The following is a 5,426-nucleotide window of genomic DNA, read 5'->3' as shown; positions in this document are numbered from 1 at the left end:
TCAGGCAGGAAACCCTATACCATTTCAGACAAATGGCTGTCCAGTCTCTTCTTAAAAACTTCCAGTGTTGGAGCATTCACCGCTTCTGGAGGCAGGTTGTTCCACTGGTTAATTGTTCTAACTGTCAGGAAGTTTCTCCTTAGTTCTAGGTTGCTTCTCTCCTTGCTTAGTTTCCATCCGTTGCTTCTTGTCCTGCCTTTGTTCCAATTTGTACATGTCATTTGCATTTTCACCCATGCCACGTGATCAAATCCCTTTTCCCTTCATTCATAATGTTCCCTACTGGCTCTTTAGGGAGTCACTCACAGCACATATTACAATTTCAAGAAGGTTAATTGGATTTCACCCTCCAAAGTCAAACTCTGACCAGCATCTGACATTGGAGCCCCCCTCCCAACTTCCTTATTGCCTGCAGGGTCTCTGTTTCTACAATCAGAAAGCCATGAAGACAGATTGGCTGCCCTTGAACAGGGTCTGTCGTGGCCAATCTCTGCCTTCTACCACCATCTCTGGATATCTACATTGACATGAATGAGACGCTCTTCTGCCCTGGTGGGAATAAACAACAATCTTTCTCCATGTCTGCTGCAGTGATATTGTGTCTCTTTTTAAATTCCACATAGATTATCTTAATATCCTTTAAAGGCTAAGAGATCCTTTTCCAGGCTGAGCTTATAGAGCCAAAGGGTAGCCAGTTATCTTAAGCTATGTTTCATGCTGAATTGCCAACCTAGTCTATTCATTTCATGGCTTTTGTTCCAGGTCTGTTTCAATTTAAAAACAACACAGAGTAGTGAGTTAAGGAACAGCTGGATAAGAATGGCTAACAAGAGTTGTGTGATGCATGGTTAATTGAGGAAAAATGAAGCAACATAACAGAAAATCTGTAGGAAGTCCTTGGTGCTCTCTTGAGTTTGGTTGTTTTCTTGCAAACTCTTCTCTCTAAAGAAAAGAAAGAAAACATCCAGACTCGGAGAGCACCAAGGACCCCTGATTTCAACTCTGAGATGCAAATGTTCTTTAAATTTGATTGGATTTATACTAAAGAAAACTGAATACATTTGAAGCAGTGCCTCTCATTTTCTCTTTTTAGGGAGGCGATGAGCAGGAAAAATAGTACCCCTAAGTAAAGAACATTATGGGGCATGATGAAGAATCTATTTTTCACATTTGTAAACCATGATTTCAAAACAAATATTGTTATGCAAGTTTCTTGTTTAGAAAGTGTGGCTGATCTCCAACATCTGTGGAGATTCTCAGTCATCCAGGTCATGGTTGTCTCAAAGGTGTTTTTTTCAAGAGGCAACTGGACTTTCCTGTTTTTCTTTGAAGACGTTTCGCTTCAAACTAAAGAAGCTTCTTGGATGAGAAGCGAAACGTCTTCAAAGAAAAACAAGAAAGTCCAGTTGCCTCTTGAAAAAAACACCTTTGGATTGACCTCCAATGTTTACTAAGTGGAATTCCTCAGAATTCTGAAATTCTGTAGATCTAGAAAAGTAAATATTGTGGACAGTTGAAGTTTAAGAATTCTAGTTGCAAGTAGTCCTCAATTTACAACAGTAAATGGAATCTGCCCATCACAGTCATAAGTCATGATAGTCGTAAATCGGTTCACCCACATGACCCACTGAATTCTACTACCTTTTCTGAGGAAATCATTAAGCAGATGTGGCAGTTATAAAGCAACCGCCACAGTCATTAAGTGCCCGCTGTTGTTGTTGTGAATCAATGATTAAGATAAGAGAACCACGATGGGTGGATTTTGCTGAAAACTAGAAATAAATACCAGGTTTCAGGAAACCATTATTAACAGTTATGCGAATGCAGGACGCTGCAAATCACTGTAAATATTGGTTAGCTGCTAAGCACCATAGAACCTCAGAACCAGGAAGGTTCACCATAACTAAGCAATCAGTCATAAGTCAAGGACCTTTATTGAATATTGGATTTAACTGCACTAGAAATGTTTGCTTTTCTCCCTCAGTGATAATAGTTCAAATATTTTAAGTTGTTCCACTAAGTTGAGCTGCTGAATAATTAAAGCAATATTTGTGGGTTTTGCACTGAAAATTCCTAACAGCTGTGGCATGTTTTGATATTTATAAAGCTCGATAAATTATGCATCTGCCTGGGCACCGAGCTCAGCGTGACACTTATTAATATCACCGTTCTGGCTGCAGAAAGCTCCCGTTCATTTAATTTTATTCCTGCTGTTTTGTCAGGAACAACAAGAGCCCACTGTCGGACTTAATCAGGCTTGCCAGGAAGGTTTCAATTGTGGATCAAAGATCTGACAGTGACTTTTGACTGCATTTCTATGTCCTGTTAGAAAAACACTAATTTAGAGAAAACAAAACCCTCATGGAAATTAAAGGGCTGCTTTGAGCTGTACAGACTAGATAAACAGGGCAATAATTAATTGTCCATTCTTTGGACATTAACATGACATTAACATGGAGTTGTTGGTCCTTTCTTCTGGTGTGGGCCACCAGACTATATTAAAATTTATTTATATTAGACTGTAGTATCTCTAAGTTGGAAAAGGTATTTGAAGCCAAACTCCTGTTCTGTGGAGGGATGCAACATAAGATTCCGTAACACACCCTGTACAGTCTCCACTTGAACATAAAGAGTGGAGATCCTTGGCTCCGTAGAGCCGTGGTTCTACTCTTATTACTCACAGGTTCTTCCTAATATTCACCCAGAAACTGCCTACCTCTAAGTCTGTGCCTGTTGACCATAAACCTGTCAAATATAGCAGACTGTATGGTGATTTAGTGTACAAATAATCCTCGAATTACAACCTTTCAGTTAGTGACCATTGAAAGTTACAACAGCAATGAAAAAACTGATTTATGACCATTTTTCACACTTACAACCATTGCAGCATCCCCAAGTCATTTGATCAAAATGTGGACACTTGGCAACTGGTTCATAGTTATGACGGTTGCGGCGTCCTGAGGTCACATGATCACCTTTTGCCACCTTTTGACAAGCAAAGTCAATGGGGAAAGCCAGAGTCACGTAATCGTGTTACTAACTTAAACCAGTAATTCATTTAAAATGTGGCAAGAAAGGTTGTAAAATGGGGGAAAATTCACTTAACAACTATCTCACTTAGCAACAAAAATTGGGGGCTCAAGTTCCATCATAACTTGAGGACTAACTGTATCTGATTACGCCTACTATGTAATGTGAATACCATAGAAAACTCTTATTTGTCCCACTTTCTGTTGATTTAAAAATGACATATTAAAACCAGTAGAAGATACTATCTGGTGGTTCCCTCCATGAATTCTGAGCCTTTAAAGATCTTAGAAGAAGAAAGCCCTTTCTTGGTCAACCAGAGATCCTGCAAAATCTACATCATCTACTGTACATCAGAGTTTTTCAATCTCCATGACTTTAAGATGTGGGGACTTCCAGAATCAGTAGCTAGCTGGGAAATTTTGGGAGTTAAAGCCCACACATCTTAGAGTTGTCAAGGTTGAGAAATATTGTCTAGTGTAGGAATGGAGAACTTGCTGGCAATGGAGCTTACCTGGCCTGTTCTGTGAGGGCATCAGCTGGGGCCTGTCACTTTCTGAGCTTCCTGATATCCTTCACCTCTATCTTCATTTTGTTGAGGTAATTTAGCACCCCTGAGGCCTACAAGGAGCATATCAGTGAGTGCCAGAATGGCTGGGTCCCTTTCTTATGTCTGTGGAGATTCTCAGTCATCCAGGTCATGGTTGTCCCAAAGGTGCTTTTTCAGGAGGCATCTGGACTTCCTTGTTTTTCTTTGAAGATGTTTCACTTCTCATCCAAGAAGCTTCTTCAGCTCTGACTGGAGGGTGGGGAATGGAAGGATTTATACTCCTTGCAGACAGCATAAATCCTTCCATTCCCCACCATTCAGTCAGAGCTGAAGAAGCTTCTTGGATGAGAAGCGAAAAGTCTTCAAAGAAAAACAAGGAAGTCCAGATGCCTCCTGAAAAAGCACCTTTGGGTCCCTTTCTTATAGATGTAGGGTTGAAAACAAGAGAATGTGTACAGGTAATCTTCAACCTACCACTGCAGCTGAACTCAAAATTTCCATTGCTAAGTAAGACAGCTGTTAAGTCAGTTTTGCCCTATTTTATGACCTTTTTTCCCACAGTTGTTAAGTGAATCACTGCAGTTGTTAAGTTATTAACATGGTCATTAAGTGAATCTGGCTTCCCCATTCTTTGCTTGTCAAAAGGTCGCAAAAAGCAATCGCATGACTCAGCCGTCATAAATGCATGCCAGTTACCAAGCATCCAAATTTTGATCACACAATCGTGGGGATACTATACAGTTGTAAATGTGAAAAGCGATCATAAATCACTTTTTTGAGTGCCATTGTAACTTTGAACGGTCACTAAATGAATATAGGGCTGGACTATGAACAAGGATTACCTATAGTAGCAATTTTTGTTTTAATCTCATCTTTTGCCCAGAAGAACTTGGGACACTTGGTTGTTTCTCAGTCCCACCTACTAAATCTGTAAGATAATATGACTGAAGGAGGATGAATAACAATAACAGAATAACAGAGTTGGAAGGGACCTTGGAGGTCTTCTAGTCCAACCCCCTGCTCAGGCAGGAAGCCCTATACCATTTCAGACAAATGGGTGTCCAGTCTCTTCTTAAAAACTTCCAGTGTTGGAGCATTCACCACTTCTGGAGGCAGGTTGTTCCACTGGTTAATTGTTCTAACTGTCAGGAAGTTTTTCTTTAGTTCTAGGTTGCTTCTCTCCTTGATTAGTCTCCATCCGTTGCTTCTTGTTCTGCCTTGGAGAATAGCTTGACTCCCACTCAATTCACTCAGTAAAGATTTGTAGATGAAAAAGAACTGGAATTCAAGTTTTTCTGATGTACCTTCGATACAGGCAGTCCTCATTTAACCATCTAGCACAGTGTTTCTCAACCTTGACAATTTTAAGGCATGTGGACTTCAACTCCCAGAATTCCACAGCCAGCATTGCTGGCTGTGGAATTCTGGGAGTTGAAGTCCACATGCCTTAAAATTGTCAAGGTTGAGAAACACTGATCTGTTTGAAGTTTCGACAAACTCATCAGATCTGGTTCCAACAGCACACATACACACCCCATACTGGTCACATGATCGCATTTTGAGCACTTGGCAACCATCTCACTTTTATGGCCGGTTGCAGCAGTCTGTGGTCATGTGATCTCGTTTGGTAACCTTTTTTTGCCACTTTCCAGCATTTCCAGCCTGTTTCAAGCAAAAGTACCCATAGGAATGCATAGATTCACTTTATGACCAAAGCAATTGTTTTACAACCACAGCATTCAGTTAACAACCACTGCAGAACAAGCTTGTAAAATTGGATCAGTCGGGCGTATGCCTCAGGTTACGAACATCTGTGACAGAGGTTCAGGACTAACCATATTTCAATCAT

The sequence above is a fragment of the Protobothrops mucrosquamatus genome, unplaced genomic scaffold (assembly GCF_001527695.2).
Source record: "Protobothrops mucrosquamatus isolate PMUCROS unplaced genomic scaffold, P.Mucros_1.0 scaffold5, whole genome shotgun sequence".
Lineage (NCBI taxonomy): Eukaryota > Metazoa > Chordata > Lepidosauria > Squamata > Viperidae > Protobothrops > Protobothrops mucrosquamatus.
The sequence above is the reverse complement of the archived record's forward strand: the minus strand, read 5'-3'. Positions refer to the sequence as shown.